The sequence below is a fragment of the Notechis scutatus genome, chromosome 3, assembly GCF_049901735.1.
Source record: "Notechis scutatus isolate UNSWTSFEM ecotype Mainland chromosome 3, rNotScu1.2, whole genome shotgun sequence".
Classification (NCBI taxonomy): domain Eukaryota; kingdom Metazoa; phylum Chordata; class Lepidosauria; order Squamata; family Elapidae; genus Notechis; species Notechis scutatus.
The window spans coordinates 19,326,644-19,344,893 of NC_142011.1; positions in this window are offsets into that span (position 1 = coordinate 19,326,644).

Sequence of the window (18,250 nt, forward strand, 5' to 3'; positions counted from 1 at the left end):
AAAACTTCCTGGATTTGATGCCACTAATTTTGCAAAAAGGCTGGGGACGCTATTTGTTTTACGGGATATCTCTATGACTCTTCTGTCCTTGGATAACATCTGAATCATAGGAGTCAACACCCAGTCAACTAGATGATATCCATGTGAACTGATAGAATAATCATAATATAAAGTCAAGTGGCAAGTTTTAGAAGGGTACCTTCCAAACATATAAGTAGACAAGTGGGATTTTAATAACTTTTCAGCACTTAATAACCTGTTAATTACCAGGGAAAACAAGGGTATAACTAAATAAATAGGTAAGGATATATTCTGTCTAAAAGTCTGCTAATCTTAGATTACTTCCTTCTGTTCTTCTTCCCAGGTACAAACACGTAGAAAGAATATTGTTTACTTTCCTCTGTAGAATGCCTATCCCTATAATATGCATGCGCTTCCCATAAATGAATCTCCTTTCTCTTACCGTTATAAAACCTTCATCGTTATTCATTTCTTGGGTCAGGTTTACTTCACTCAGAAACACACAGAATGCTTCAACCATCCACAATCTTCTTACTTAGGCCTTCAGACTCCTTAAGAGTTCTTAAACTTGTTTGGTCTGCGTATATTTTAATGAACTGAAACTGAGATTTGGACATTGGCATCTGTAGGGTCCTCAGGGAACAAAGGGTAAAATTAAATATAACAAGGCAATTTTTGCCTTATTTTGTACATGTGCTCTAACGGTGTACATTTATACGCCACAGGAGGAGTTTGCCTTGTAAGTAAGAAGATTCTGATTCTATGGATGCCTCTGGAAGGTGAAAATACAATTCATTACTATTATGTTCCTAACATAGAAGTAAAGTTGAGGGACATAAATAATGAGTGTAACAATATAAACTAGCTAAAGCAGTAATTTCACACACGTGTGCGCACACACAAAGAGCCTTTTGCCTTGTGGGATCCTAAGTTTGGTTGGTTGGTCTTCCCAGAGTGACTGACCTTCTACTATTGTTGCCTTTTAAATATGAATAATAATCACAACAACAATAATAGAAGAATTCAAACACTATTTAAAGGCCTTCTGGCTGAAGTCATACAAACATGTTAATTGCTTTCCATCCCATGACCATACCCAATTTACTTTGGGCTCAGAAAGCTAAACAGGATGGGAGGTGGTTGGCCCTTGGAGGGAAGACCATCAAAAAATCCCAGGTCTGCACAGCTTTCATTAAATAAATTGGGAGGAGGGGAATCTCGGAAGACTGACGTTGTCAGTTTCTGAGGCCCCAAAATCTTTTATCTTTTCTATTTCCATCACTGCTTCTCAATGTAATTTCTTAAATAGCAACCTTTTAGTATGCTGGTACAAACCATGACAAAATCTAAAAGGAGGAAGAAAAGAAGCATAAATGTTTTATTCAAAAAGTAATATTATTATCCAGGAATAATATTTTACCTTGTTGCTAAGGCTGGAGCTGTTCAGGACAACTGGCTCCAATGAAGTAATGTGAAAGAAGTAATTAATTTTTAGCAAATATTGGCCTGGCATTTCTAGTTTGGTGGCATCTATGGAAATGCAAGGTAGTGACATGAAACAGCAACCAGAAGTCAGCTTCCTCCACATCTCTGTCATGTATAAATAAATTGCCAAGCCTGGATAATTAAAGGGGGGAAATTAAACTGAAGAAGGGCCAAATATGTCTCCTTTGAGCTGAATATCTGAATGAGTATGAACAGTCATGGGTTCCAGGAGAAGGTCTGCAAGGGAACAGCAAACAGCTGGGTGATTAAAGAGGTAGGCCAAGCTGGAGTGTTTGTTGATGGCTTTTGGCCCAAGGATGATGAAACCTGTTATTACACAATAGCAGCAGATCGGTAGCAGCCAAAAGCATGAGCAGACTTCCATGCAAAGCTTGTAGATGACCTAAGGAACATCATTCTCATTTTTTCCAGAAACCTCTTGAGTGGCATGGTGGTTATATTGCAGATGGGTCAAGGGATTCGGAGGGCTAGACTAAACATGGCATCTATTGAATGAGTGCAATTATATTGCACATATATCTGTTCCGTATGAGTGTTATTATATAACAGAATTCAAGAGGAAATCCAAGTAGCTGTCTTTAAAGAAAATGAAGAACAATGTTAGGCTTTCTTCAGTAGTTTTGTAACAGCTGTATGTATTGCCATTTTGCTTATAATTTAAGAAGGACCCTCTAGGCCCGTGATGGCAAACCTATGGCATACATGCCAGAGGTGACACGCAGAGCCCTCTCTGCGGGCACGGGAGCCGTCGCCCCAGCTCAGCTCTGCCATGCATGTGCCCGTACCTCCCGCGGGCCAGCTAGTCTTTGGGTCTCTGTTGTGCATGCATGGTGGGGTGGGGCGCAGGCAGGGGATGTGTGCACATGTGCAGGGGGCAGGGGGCATGTGTGGGAGACACACACATTTCATTTTGGGAAGGTTTGCGCGCACACACAGGTGCACTTTGGGTACTTGGTGCTGAAAAGGTTAGCCATCACTACTGTAGGCATTATCCCAGCAGGTGGCAACTTTTAACCAACTTTGTCTGACTTAAGAAGAATAAACTTAATACTTGAATGGGACAGTTTGAGAAAATCCTATGATTATAGACTAGAACGGGATTTTTTTTTTAAAAAATTATATTGCAAAGCTATATGATTGTATGGGTGATGCAGTGACTCAACTGTCAAGACGCTGAGCTTGTCAGCTGGAGAGGTGACAGCCTGGGTTCGAGACCCGACTGCCAGCCAACAGGGTGAGCTCCCATCCTCACCCCAGCTCCTATCAACCTAGCAGTTCGAAAGCATGCAAGTGTGATGACCCGGGGCATGGCACAAAGGCAACACAGTCAGATAATAAGAGTCCCTTTATTATCTCCAACTTTGCCCCCAATGTCCAGGATACCTTCTGGCTGGAGAAAAACTCTCCCGGGAACAGCCTTTGACTGCAGAAAATTAAGTCCGAAACAGGGTAAACACAAACTGTAACTTAAAGTCCAAACAAGCCAAACTGAAGTAATTAGTTCAGCAGGGCAGGAGCAAGAATTTCAGACTTGAAAGCACAGCAAAACTCACACAGTTAGGAAGATGCCAGGAACACAGATAAGCCACGACAACACAAGATAAAGTCATGTTTGTTCCCAACAGCCTGCCACACGCAGCTTGCCTTTTTTTATAAACTGTGTTCCCAGCTGCAGTTAATAAAGGGAATCAGGGCCCTTTCCTCCCTGTAAGCTACGCAACCCACGTTGTTCTTTTCTCCGTTCCTCCCTGCGTGCCCTAGGATGAAGAGGGGGTGGGCCTGGATCTTCCTCTGAACTCCCTCTCCCTTGTTCTACCTCTTCCCTGCTCTGCCCAGCCAGACTTTGCCCTTCCCCAGTTTCCCCCACAGCCAACGGAGCCACACTCCCTGTCAGCTCTTCGGCTTCCTCCTCAGAGTCAGACTCTGACAGGGGCATGACAGCAAGTGCGAATAGATTAATAGGTACCACTTTGGTGGGCAGGTAACAGCACTTCATGACATATGCTGACCACATGACCACAGAAATATCTTCAGACAGCACTGGCTCAGTGGCCTTGAAACGGAGATGAGCACCACACCAGAAATGCTAGCGGAGTAAAATCCTTTGGGACTCATTTATTTTTACCTTTTTATATGATTGTATATAAGTGTATTTTTAAAAAAAATAAAACAATATGGGGAAACAAAAGAGATTAATATAAATACCTCCCAACAAATTAATTAGTCTTAATTATAATACCAAAACAAAAAGAAAATATGTCGAAAAGGAAAAGGTCTAAATATTTAACTACTATATTCATATGAATTACATAAATAGGTCACATTTTTAGGTCACACAAAGCAGTACGTTTAGGTTGCATATAACAACCATTCTTGTTAACTAATAAATCTATGTCAAAGGGAAACATGCTGCGTCATTTTTGACTGATAGAAAACAAACAGCCTTTTCAAAAATGAGTAGGTTACACCTTTCTTGAATCCACTGTCTATGGAGATTCTCAGTCATCCAGGTCATAGTTGTCCCAAAAGTGCTTTTTCAAGAGGCAACTGGACTTATTTTTCTTTGAAGACATTTCACTTCTCATCCAAGAAGCCTCTTCAGCTCTGTTGAATAATGAGAAGTGAAATGTCTTCAAAGAAAAACAAAGTCCACTAGCCTGATGAAAAAGCACTTTTGGGACGTCTTGAATCCAATTTTTTATATCTAGGGTAGTGGCACTTTTCCAGTTATTCTTGGCTATTCCAGAACAAAGCTGGGGCAGACCAGGTCTCTATCAAGGAAGCTCCCTGGACATGAAGTTACTGAGTTGAGATTGACTTGAAGCTTGAGAGCCATCTCCTCCATCAGGAGTTTGTGTGCTCAACTCAGGAACCCAAATGTCTTCCTTACTCTAGCTTTGGATCAATCATCTTTTCACCTGGATCCTTCGAGATGGGCGGGGATTGGAACTTCCCATATAATTAGCCAGCCTGTCACCTGGATATTAACTGCCAACTCAAGAGGAAAACGTGTGTTCCATAAAGTCTGCTTTGGCGATGTTGATTTTTTTTTTTTTTTAATTAAGCTTCTTAAAGTGTTCCCATTTCCTCCTCAGATTCCCCAGCCTCGGGGCTTTTGACTGCCTCCTCTTCTCAGAAAGGGGTTTTTGTAGATGAGGCTTTCCTGCCAGAGCTCCAGCAATTTTTAGAGATGAATAAGCATTGCTATATCTAGATCATTTTTTTTGTTGTTGTTGTTCTTTCTCTACCAGGTGGTGGATGTTGGCAGGGACAGCTGTGAAATTCTTCCACATGCACAGAGAGGATTTGCAATAAGTATGCAATATATTGCTGAGTCTTGTTTGGTTTATTTTTCTTCCCTGCCATTTAAAAGTGAAAGCAGTGTCCTTGGAGGATCAGATGAACTCAATGAGCTCAGTGGCCTATACAAGGAAACAGGTTATCACTCTGAAGTTGAATGGCCTTTCTTTCTTTCCTTCTTTCTTTCCTTCTTTCTTTCTTTCTTTCTTTCTTTCTTTCTTTCTTTCTTTCTTTCTTTCTTTCTTTCTCCTCTCCTCTCCTCTCCTCTCCTCTCCTCTCCTCTCATATAAACTTCCTAACTGGGATGCCATAAAAGTTATTTTACCACTTTAAAAGCCCCAGTATAACTAGTATTCAAAGTTGGTTTTGTTCATTTCTTTCCCCCACTAAAAATAGTCCTAGAATATCAGGTCAAATATTATACCCTTTGGAAATATTATGTAAAAAGTTATGTTTGGTTTGAGATGGTCCCTACATGTGTTGCGTGTATGCCCATGTATCACAGTTTGTCCTTTGAATCCAGATTCTGGATTCAAATAAAATAAGGTCATGTCTGATGCGTGCGCATTTTTGGTGTGTCTTACAAACTATCATATCTAGTTTCCTAACAGTAATTAAAAGTTTGTCTCAATTTCTCCACAGTATTACTCCCTATGTGATGTAGAGAGATGGGGAAACTATAACCTCCAAATTACAGCTCCTAGCAACCTCCTGCCAACAATGGTCTGAAATTGGAGATACAGGGAATTATTATTTGAAATTATATTATTTTCTAGAAGTACACTCACTAGAAAAAATAAGTTGTATCCCAGCAAGTACTTTTGATAGCTTCTAACTGGAGGCTCAGCTACCTAATGAGATAAGCATTGGGCAATAATTTCTCTTGCATATACCCTCTGCACTTCCAAGCCATACCAAGAGGGAGAGTCATAACCAGGAAGAAAACAAAAAGAACCAAGAAAATACAAGTCAGGGAGTTTATCCAAGGAGTCTCTTTGGCAGCCTTGTACTTAATCTTTAACATCAGTGCACAAGAGTGAATATACTCAACCAGTGCTTAGGGCATTGAGTTCAATTAACTATATGGCTCAAGAGAGTTGGGTTAAATGACCTTGCAGAGAGATGGAGTGATAGTTCTTTCAGCCTTTGTGTGTTTTGTGTGTGTGTGTGTGTGTGTGTGTGTGTGTGTGTGTGTGTGTGTGAATGACAAAGAGAGAAAGCTTAGGAATCCAAAGCCTTTATTCAAGCCTTTTCAAAGTTGGGAGAAGGGGAAATGCAAGAAGAAGGACTGTTACACACTGAACACTTACCAGCCAATATACCCTGGCAGAAAATGTGGAAGTGGGTGAAAGGAAACCATGATAACAAAGGGATAGAGATCTGTTCACAAAAGGAATATTTGGTGCTTGAATTCATGTCCTTTAGGGGACAGAGTAAGCCAGCAAGTCTATTGGAGTACTTTAAGTTTGTGGCAGCCATGACACTCTTAATATTTAGTGAAATGTGGCTGGAGTAGAAAACAGGATGAGTGAGTCAACCTTGAGCTGGTGAGTATCGAACTGCCAGCAGTTGGCAAAATTAGCCTGTAATACTGCATTCTAACAGCTGTACCATCATGGCTCTTAATATAGCCTTAAAGCTGGCACCCATATGTGTATCTGTGTGCACGCTAAATAGATAACATCGATGTGGAGGATAGATAGACCAAAAAAAAAAAAAAATCTCAGAAAACTGGCAATTCTTGCAAGATGTTCACATATTTGAAATTTCATGAGATTTTGACACTTTTGTCTGATGTCAAGATTTCAGGTGAGAACGCCAAAATGAGATTTATAAATCTCATGAGATTTCTTAGTCTCCTGAAATGTTAGCATTTAACTTCATTTTATTTATTCCATTGTCTATAGAATTGAGCTCTACCAAATACCTTTAAAGCAGCGGCCCCCAGCCTTTTGGGCACCAGGGACCAGTTCTAGGAAGAGAGGTTTTCCGTTGACTGGAGGGGATGTGGTTTTGCATGGAGCCTGCATCCCGGGGATGGGGCTTCCTTTGTTTGCATGGCCCGGTGTTGTGGACTGTCGGCCATTGGCCCCTCCAGCAGCCGAATTAGAGGAGGAGGAGGAAGCGTGGGGGTCAGGCTCAGCATCAGAGCAACCTGGGAGCTCCAATGGGGAAGTGGGAATGGAGCTGGGAGAGAGGGACAGAGAGAGGGAGGGACAGAGAGAGAGAGGGACAGAGAGAGAGAGAGAGAGGCAGAGCCTGGGCCATCCATCAGCTCTCAGATGGAAAGTCAACAGCCCCCAGGTCTGAAGGTGGCTGATGAAAAAGAGGAGGAACAGCCGGATCCAGTGCCTGATGCATGGCTGCACAGAAGGCAGAGAAGGAGAGAGCAGCAGAAAGTTGTCAGCCGATCATACGGAAAGAAGAGCCACCGCTGCTAGTGAGGCCCCATCCTAACTGGACCGACTTGTTAGCCTGCAAGATAAACTTTTTGTTGGGCCTGCTGGCATTCCTAATAAAGGAATCTTTTGAGTTCACATTGGAGAGTTTGTTGTGTTTGGGGAGCTGGGTCAGAACACCCAGTTCTGGCATGCCGTGGACTGGTGCCACTCCACAGGCCAGGGTTTGAGGACCCCTGCATTATAGGAGCTTGCATGTCCCATGGGCCATTGGTTGATGTGCTGGTCCTCCAAAGCTTTTAAGGATGACATTGTGAACCATAGGAAAGAAACATATGCAAAGTGGTACTTTTTTGAGTCTTCAATCTTTCTAGTTAGTTGGATTGCAGAGAAAGACTTGCTGTCTCTGCCCGTTCAGACACACTTCTATTCTCGGTTCTTCTCTTCCACGTAGAGTTCACCTGTTGCCAGGATTGATCCCTGGTGCAAATTACAACATGAGTGTGACAAGCAGGGTGGAAAGAAACTGGCTGATACTCACCCTCCTTCTCTTCCATAGGCCAATCTCTGTCTTTGTTTGAGTTAATGTTGAAAAAATGAGATCCGGTCACATCTCAGGGATATTTCCCAGCATAAATGTTTCCCCAGAGCTCTAAGTTCAGTGGTATCTCCAAAGACAAGCAATTAATACTAACTTATCATCTGTTTTATCACTGGTCTATCTTTCCCAACAGCACAATTATCCACACAGAATGGCAATCCCAGCCTGTTAGGCTTGTATTGTTAAAAAAAAAAAAATCAGCAATGTAACCTCTGTCCCCTTGCTTTATTTAGAGGCCTAAGGGGAGCAGCATATATTCCATTCCAATCCAATCTATTCTTCGACATTTTCCAGAAATGGATGACAGGACTGGATCAGCTGTTTCCTCACTTGCTATGTACTATTCAGTATGTGCCAGAAGCTACAGAGAGAAGATCCTCTTCCCACCTGGCCCTCACTATCTTTATGCCTAATTTATCCTCTTGGGAATCCTTCCAGTTGAACTCAGTTACTTGTTTAGCTTCTAAAAAGTTTGGCAAACTATAGCATCGGTTAAGAAGGACGTCAAAACTAAGGTGGCATGAATCACAAGAGTCTCAGTTGACAATTCCTACCAGCCCAGATTTTGGCATTGCTTCATATATTTATTTATTTTTTATGTAACCTCCTTTCAACAAAGTCATTGAAGAGACTTGTGTATTGGTTAAAAAGCCAGGTTGCTGATAAGCCAGCTGAAAGTTTCCAGCTGTTTGCTTTTTCAAAGTCCCATTTTCCAGATTGAAGGTGCCTATATCTTTTTAAACTAGACCAGATTTTGTGGTCTGACCAGAAGAAAAAAAAAAGTAGCTTGTTAACCACATACAATTTGTTCTGCTAAGATTTGAATATTGATAGGCTTCCCAAAGTGAATTTGTGCTAATTCTGTAAATAACTTTGGAGGGGGGGGGGATGAGATTTTGTCAAACAATTTTTTTAAACTTATTCTCAGATTTCAATAACAGTATGAGCCCTCTAAGTCCATTCAGTGCTAAGTAAGCAGAAAATTGAGGTTAATGATTTTCATTATGATAGTTTAAGAAAATGTATTTTAAAATCAGCAGAAACAGAAATTAGAAATACCTTCCATTGGCTGGGTAATCATATCACCCTTCTTTCTCAACCACATTAAATGTGCGTAATTGCATTCTAGCACAAATTGTAGACCGTGATAGACAATCATTCTTGACTTTATCAAAGTTTTTTGCATACTTCACAATTTCAACTGGTACATACAACAGTAGAAAAATGTCTGTACATTTTAAATGTACATGTATAAACATTTCTTCTGGCTACTTTCAAAGGTACAGAGGAGGATTCAGTGATCAATTAAAACAAAATGATTGCTTAGTCTTTTTTAAAAAACTTTTTTATTGGACAACTTTCTTAACAGATTGTCAGAACACTGTAGATATATTTGTGTTTTCTAGCAAAGTATTTGAAATGCCTTGTGATTGATTGCAGGATAATTTTCCCAGGGGTATATTTGAGTTGGAGACAAGAACACATTGATTTAAAACACAAATTACTTATTAGACAGATTTAAAGAGGAGATTTAAGTCCTTCTGTATACAATTATACGATTTTCTGCATACATTGTGAGTAGATAACACAGATAGTTGAGTATAAACAATAGTAAGCATTTGATCGCATATATATCACATCATGTGCTTAGTCAGTTCAGGGAGGCAACTGGAGTATAATTATGTAGTAATGGGACAGGACTACAAAGACAAAGACAGGACTACAAAGACAATGTTTTCAAAAACAAAACAGCAGCTATTCCAGGAATAGTTATTTCTAGAGAATTTCCTTTTTCTGCTTTTCCCATGCTTTGCTTGTCTCCCAGGATCCTTCTCAATCTAGCAGAATTTCATGGCCTTCTAAATGTGTTATAGCTGAACTGACAGTTTTAGTTTCCTTGAGAAAGAACATTTGAATTAGGAGCTTTTAGCTTGACACCCCATCCTAAAAAAAGTTTTAAGAAACTGATTACCAAACTAGTTTAAACATGGGTCATACTGTATAACTATGAGGTACATCTATAATGGGCTTAAAAAGTATTAACAGAGGACTTACCAACGATACCACTTTAAACTGAATAAAAGCCAGTTTGATCTAGTGTTTAAGGTTAGAAAACAGGAAACTGTGAGTTTTAGTCCTGTCTTAGCCATGAAAGTCTGCTGGGTGCTTTGGGTCAGCCCAATCCACCTCGCAGGGTTGTTGTTATGGGGAAAATAGGAGGAGGAAGTGTTGGATGTGTTTTCCACCTTGAGTTATTTGTAAAAATAATAAAGATGGGATTGAAATAAATAAATAAAATAATGCTGTGTCAACTGCATTCCTATTCATATAACATTAATTCTGTGCCTAACAACCCATCACCATTGTTGTAAATGGACTAGATGAAATGCTAGAGGAGGGTTAATCAAATTGACAGATAGTACAGAACTGAATGGAATGGCTAATACTGTAACAGACCAGAACAAATTCACAACAATCTTGATCGTTGGATACATGCTTTGAAAAATAACATAATATATTAACAGAGGCCATGCAAAGTCTTTATATAGGGAAAATAAATCAAATTCAACATCATGGGATGGGATAGCTGGCTGTATAATAGTTTTATAAAGAGTATTAGAATTGTGGTTGGTGAACATAACTCAATAGTGTGATACAGCATCTAAAAAGGCAATTAGCCTTACCTTGTTTCAGCAAAAACATAGATTCCAACTCAAGGAAGAAATAGTGAGCTTCCATGACTGAGGATGGATTTGGGCCTGTATCTTTCTTGACAATATTGGCTCTCAGTCATTAAAATGGCTTGAAATCCAAACAAAATCTAAAATGGAAGAAAAGCTAGCAGTTGCATGAAGTACAACTTGCACTTGTTAAACAAACTGTGGAGCTTTATGCAAATTGCCTCAACTTTCCAGACTAAAGGAAAACTGGATGAAAGAGGAGGAATAACTTTAACTGGATCTCTGAAAATCCCAGAGATTCTTTGATCCAGTTAATTAAAGCTAAATTATTCCTCCTCTTCCATTCAAGCTTTCATTTAAGAATAAATTGAAGGAAATACACTCATTCCTCCATTGTTCTGGCTTCAGGAAGGTTATTCTGGAAAGTTCACTTTGTCCTGTTTGTGAATGCTGATTCAGGTAAGAACATTTCTAAAGTTAATTCTGGAACTACATGTCAGGCTGACCTTTCAATATGATTTAAGCTTGCAGAAGATGTAGGCCTTGCCTATATTCTTCCAAGACCTAGAAAGAAGGATTACAAATTGTTCTTGCATAGTATGATATAATCCATGCATTCTATATAATCCTATGTAGCCTTGAGAAACTTTGCATTCTTCCATTTGTAGAAAGTTAACACCCACCCTTCTCCTAGAAAAATGAAATATTTAGGAGATATTAAAAAGGCAAAATATTATATTTCCCTAGATGAGAAAAGGAGAAACATGTTTTTAAAGACAAAACAGCTCCCTGCAACTCCCTGACCATGTTTTCAGCCCCAGAGTGATGGGATTAAGATATGGCCCTCAGGACATGATAGGATTAGCCCTCTACCCATCTCACCACATGGCACCTAGAAAGATTGCATCACCTAGCAAGATTCAACCAAGCCTGGTACTCAAGACAAACCTACAAAGTTACCCCTGCATGGCTCATGGGAGTCTGACAACCAGTCAGAATACACTTCTTTCACAGGAACAGGAAGCAAGTTCAAAGCCCAAGGGTATAAATCTCTCTTTCTCACCCATGTGCTCAATTGCCCAGGACCTCAAACCATGTGGTCCTGTCCATCATTAAACCATCTTTACAAACAGCTTCCATGTTTCCAGTGTCTTTCTCCCCACTTGGAACTGAACCCAGATGGACATTTCTTCCAACACATTCTTCCTCTTGTTTAGTTACATGAACCTTGTGTTGAAGAATAAATATTATCAAGCACTACAAATAATTTTGCATCTTGAAAGACATCCAGTTTCTTCAGTCAGCATTGCAATGCTGAATTCTTACCTATGTACTACAATGGTGCCCAACTGAGAAAGATTTCAGCTGATTTTAGGGGAAGCAAAGATAAACGTGGATGTAAAATTTAGCAGAGATGATTTATTCAACCTGGAGACTGAGGCATTTATATACAGGGATATTGTGGTTGATTTTGCAAAGAGTTTTGCAAATACAACATCATCTCTACTGCATGCAAGTTAGTAGTTTGAGCCACGTTTGTTTATTTAAAAAGAAGGCTTTCCAACTCCCTGTTGCAATCTTTATCACTGAAGGAGGCTTCTGTCTAATCTCTTATATACTGGTAGTGTGTGAGAAGGAGGGGGAGAGGATATTGCAAAATATACTCTTTACACATGCTACTCCTGCTCAGTGATTTCTCCAACACGCGAATTGCTCCTTAAACTAAAGTCCTTTTCTGAGGATAAACTTTGATCATTCCATTTATTACACTGATAATTACCATTGTTTGAAGGAATTCAATAAGTAACACTTCTACAAAGTATCTTAAAATAGATCACATGGCTGGGTCAAAATCAGTTTGTGAGTTTCAAGGGATGACCCATATGTGAATCTTCACAATCATAAGGCTGTCATTATATCAGCCTTCCCTAGTCTGATATCCTTCAGATGGGTGTGGATGGAACACATGGAAGTTATAGTCCCACTATTCTGGTGACAACAGGCTAGGAAAGCTGCCTTCATTCATAATCTTCAACTCATTTTTGGAACTACTGAAGAAAAGGACCTTTGTAAAGGCCTCCTTCCCATTTTTCCTACATTTCATCTGGTTTTATTCTTAGGTATGTTTAAAATCAAAACAAAGGAAGATAAAAGTAGATATTTGGAAGGGGAAAAAAAGAGGACTTGCAATGAAATGTGGCAATGTGGAATTCCACCTTGGCAGCTCCTTTGCCACGATTCTCCATTCTGCACCCTGCATTCCAACAGGCAGGAAGCCTCATAATAGCTACTGAATATTCACATTTGGCTCTCATTGACTATTACTAAGTTTTCCTCATTAAGATCATTTAAGAGGGACATGCTGCAAATCCTTGGATTTTTCCAAGCCTTCTTGTTAGTTCACTCTTCTGAGTAGTTGGAGATTTTCTTTCCACATAGTTCCTCAGACCCAAAGTTCGGAAATGGGATGAAACCTACCCTCCCACCTATCAATGTGTGTCCCCTCCCTACTTCCTGTTCTACGCATCTCTGAACTTACCCTATCATCTACTTAGAAGGATGCAAGTTCTGAGGTCCCTGATGTCATAAAGCCTTTAGCTGGAAGAGAGTCAAGACAAGAGCAACCATTGATGCCAAGAGACAACTAACTGCCTCCTTGGATGGCGGGTGTTTCTGCTGCATGCATTTTTCAGGTATGATTGTTCTCTTTGGTAAATCCCTAATCATGGCTGAACTAGAACAATTCAACAGAGGCCACGTGGAATGTAAGATGGAACAATGATTCTGTGTTATTGAGTCACTTCTATAGGTGAAAGGTAGTGTTAAGTATGGAGAATAATGGAGACCAGACATCTGACCAGTGACTTCAACTCTTTAATAACAGTAATTAGAACAGAACAGAGCAAGGCTATGGGCAGCAGTAACCCGTTTATAGGGTTAGCTGCTACCTTATTACCCAATGAGATGAGCAACAAGTTCAAACTAATAATCAATAAGAATAGTCCAAATAGTGGCCAATCAGGGACTAGTTCTGGCCCAATCCAAAGTTGTTGTATAAGGACCAATCAAGTGTGCAGGTTTTCAAACTTGATTTGCATTTAAGTTATTAACTTTTATTGATTCACAACAGGTAGGCACTCCTAGATACATAGGAAGAACTCTCTTGTAGCATCCTATCATCACTGTGCAATTTGGAAATAATTGTACTTGGGTTTAGAGTAGGTGCCTCACATGCATCTACAAATGGTTTTGCTTTGTTATCCCCCCCCCCATAAAGAATGGGTATAAAACTATGCCAGCTTTTCCCTCCCTGGCACCCTCAATTATATAAGGATTGCAAATCTTTGAATATCAACCAGCTGGAAGATGGTAGAGACAAAGGTAGAGACAAATCTCTTTCCTGTGATACAACTAGGGAATTATTCCTGATGAAAAGCCATTTTGGTGTAGTAGTTAAAGTGCTGGCTTAGAAACCAGGAGTTCTAGTTCCACCTTAGGCCACCTGGCTGCTTTTGAACTATCACTCTCTTTCAGCCGAACTCAACTCATAGGGTTGCTGTTGTTGGGAAAATAGAAAAAAAAATTGGGTATATTGCCTTGAGTTCGCTATAAAAATAATAAAGGCAGGACAAAAAAATATCTAGAAAGAAAGAAGCTCTCTATATTAGATAAGGAAATATTCCCTACTGTGTTTGGAGGGTATTTTTCTCTCATTTTTTGATTCAATTATTGTTCTATTTGTCTATGCAAGTTGCAGGCACAGGCAGAACTACCTCCCTTCCTACAAGGAAACATAAAGTTCCCAGTGGTATCCAGATGTTCAGAAATAGGCCCCAGGGAAGTCAGGAGAGATACCACCTGTTAGCAATAAAGGAAACCTACAAAGATGGAGCATTAATTGGATTATGCTCAAAGCTTTGTTTCCTTGAGGCAGCCTCTCCTATCCTATTAGCCTCCAGATATGTTGCAGTATAACTTCCACTAGCCATAGCCGCCAAAGGTATTTCCATATGATATAACAGAATAACAGAGTTGAAAGGGACCTTGGAGGTCTTCTAGTCCAACCCCCTGCTCAGGCAGGAAGCCCTATACCATTTCAAACAAGTGGCTGTCCAGTATCTTAAAAACCTCCAGTGTTGGAGCACCCGCAACTTCTGGAGGCCAGTTGTTCCACTGATTAATTGTTCTAACTGTCAAGAAATTTCTCCTTAGTTCTAGGTTGCTTCTCTCCTTGATTAGTTTCCATCCATTGCTTCTTGTCCTGCCCTCAGGTGCTTTGGAGAATAGCTTGACCCCTTCCTCTTCTCTGTGGCAACTCCTGAGCTACAAGGCAATCGGCTTGGACGTTCACTCTTTACCCGTGACGCCTCTGATAAGGGGTAGCCCTTCCACTTGATTAAATATTGGACTTGTCTCCTGTGCCACCTCGAATTGAGGATTCATTGCACCTCATGATGGGTTTGGCCTTCTATTACAATTGGGTTTGGGGGCTCATGAGCTAGGGGCCTCAGTGTTGATCCAACCACGGGTTTTAATAGGCTACTATGGAATACCGGGTATATTTTCTCTAACAATCAGGGCAACTTCAATTGCACCGTGACTGGGATGATCTTTTACTATGGGGAATGGCCCCATGAACTTTGGCCCCAATGTCTTGCTAGGGAGTCTTAACCCGAGATATTTGGCGGAGAGTTAGACACTATCATGTCATCCACAGCCCTTCTTTTTGTTAAACTAGACATACCCAATTCCTGCAACTGTTCTTCATGTATTTTAGCCTCCAGTCCCCTAATCATCTTTGTTGCTCTTCTCTGCACTCTTTCTAGAGCCTCAACATATTTTTTTTACATTGTGGTGACCAAAGCTAGATGCAGTATTCCAAGTGTAACATTTCTTCTAACTCTCTCTAGTCTTCTTAGCCAATACCTGCTGATTTATTTTACCCTTTATCAGTATTCAGGTCCATATCTATTTGAGCATTCTGAAATTAATCATTGCAAGCAAAAGGAAAACCCTTTCCTTGGATTTCCCCATTAGATTCACTGATGCCCTTTAATAGCAAAAGTTTGCAAGCTTGTTCCAGCATGAAAGCAAATGCAAAATCAGTTAAAGATAGATTGAGTGGCTCTGAGTAGTATTTCCAGAGCTTAGCGAAAGGTCTGGACATGCTTTTAAATGCAAGAAGTTATATTCAGCAAGCATGATTGTTGTGTATAATTGGCGGTTTCCCAGTGAGATTTGAAACTGCCCTAGCATTTCTAGGGTTACAACAGCATTCTCAGATTTCCTATGCAAGCAGTATTTTTTTTTAGCAAAGAGATTTTTATTTCTCTACTTTTTTCAAACACAATGAAAATAAGTGCTCTGCCCCATTTTAAAGCATTTTGTTGGTATTTCTTTGCTTGTCAACCAGAAATCTAGGTTGATTAAAGCAGGAGAAAGTAAAAATATTATTCATCAGCTGATTGTAGATTGGCAGTTTTCTGATTATCATGAGAGGAGAAAAGGTGAGTCAATCATTTGTGGTTATACCACCAAATAAAGGCAGAGCCCTGGTTGAATGACAAAATCATTGACTAGGAAAAGGCCTCTAAATCCATTGAATCCAACCATTTGTCAGAAATGGTGCTTGGGCGGGGGTTGGACTAGATGACCTAAAGGTCCCTTTCCAACTCTGTTAATCTAATCTAATTTAAACCACCTTGTGAAGTACAGGAATCCAAATTAAAACTCCATGACCAATGATTGTCCTGGTGAAGCTCACCACCAATGGCATCTGCATTAAACTGCAGTGATGACAAGACAACATGCTTGCAGTGATGTAATCACACAAATATTACATTAGATACAAATCTACTAAATCCAGGAATTAATAAGATTGCAGCATCACACACATATTGTCACCCATATATGTCCACCCATCTCTCTAGGTAAAAGTTTCCCACTCTTAATGATAGGCATTGCGATATTTTCCCAGTATTCAGTGGGAATCTGCGTTCCATATCTTAGGTTCTGGGTTCTGCATTCTAGGTTGATAAAGAAAAGGTATCTTTTCTGTTATTGGAGGAAAAATCCAGTCTTGTTCCAAGCCAGGAGAAAGACACTGGAAATAAAATGGAAGCAGGCTTCAGGAAAGGAAGTTTCTACTTATTTGGTAGCCAGAAACTAGAGACAGTCAACCACTTTTTGGGGTGGTTGACAAAATTGGGTTGAGAGTGAGTGGGCTTTTATACATTCTTAAGGGCGTTGTGATTGAGATGACTGTTCCTATGCAAGAATATGTTCTTTAATATTTTAATGGCTGTTGCCAGATTCCTATGGGGTCATGTAGGGATCATGGCTGGCTCTACAGGCAAAAGGAGAAATGCAAATCCTTCCGCTCCTTGCCTATTGTATTGCTTATTTGGAGTTTCTGGTTGATCTTTGCTTATGAATAGATTGGTGCAGTCTTTCTGAATGAATACAGAATCTCCATTCCTAAAGACTAGCCTCTTCATGCTTCTGCTTGAGGCTGTTTTCCTACAGCAGGAAGACTGGGGCTGCTTTCTGCCTTTAAGAAAATATTTCTCCATTTCTCCTTCAGGAAAATATTTTATTCTGCCTGTTTTTAATATTAAGAATAAAGAATACTTTATCCTGGGGAAGTGGGGGGGGGGGTGCTTCCTTCACTGTGATATTCCCACAGCTATTTTAATAAATGTTATCATATCCTCACAAGTGATATAATACTTGGCTGTTGGCACTCGGCAGTAGTCTTAGAATCATATTTGACGTTTCAGCACTCCTTTGACCTTGACAACAGCATGTTATACAAAAAATCATACATCCCAGCCAGTCTATCTAATGAACACCTTTTTCCCCCTCTATATCCTTGCTAGAAATAGAGCATATGTCAGAACAGCTCATTTAAGACAGAAGACAAGTAGAGAATGGCTGATGGAAATGCTCATTTTTAGGAGTGAAATTGAAGAGAGCGATTTAAAGGTCTCACCAAGCTAAGAAAGAGCACATCTTTCATTTGCCTTCCTGCTATATCAGTACCACTGGGCTGACATTTAAATGCTCCTTTCCTATCAGTCTTTTTTAAAAAAGCTTATGAAAAATGAGCGCTAATTAAGGAGTTGGGTGGGTTCCTTCAGTGGTGGGATTCAAAAAAGTTTACTACTGCTTCTGTGGGCATGGCTTGGTGGGCATGGCAGGGAAAGGATACTGCAAAATCCCATTCCCTCCCCATCCCATTAACCTGCTTTCCAGCTCTGTTCTCCTGTGCAGGGCAACAAAAGAAGACCCAGCCAATCAGCTGGGACTCGGAAGGTAGAGAATAGATGGGGCAGGGCCAGTCAGAGATGGTATTTGCCGGTTCTCTGAACTATTCAAAATTTCCGCTACCGGTTCTCCAGAACTGGTCAGAACCTGCTGAATATCACCTCTGGGTTCCTTCAAGCTGATGTCAAGTAAGGCAGCTTGCAATCCAGTAGGATCAGTTTGTGGTCCACTTCATTTTCATAATCAATAATTTCCTAGTTTATTAGGGATTTTTAAAAAGCAGAGTTATAAGAAATTGGTGGGTAGCCCCAATTTTAAACACTTGTTCCACTATCAAGCAAATATTGATTCCAGTATGCAATTAATTAATTGCCAATAATTTTCTGAATTTTCTATAGCCCATTTTATCTGAACTTTATCACTTGCACCTTCTTTACATTTTAAAGAGAGATGCACCTAAAGTCTAAATGACTTGT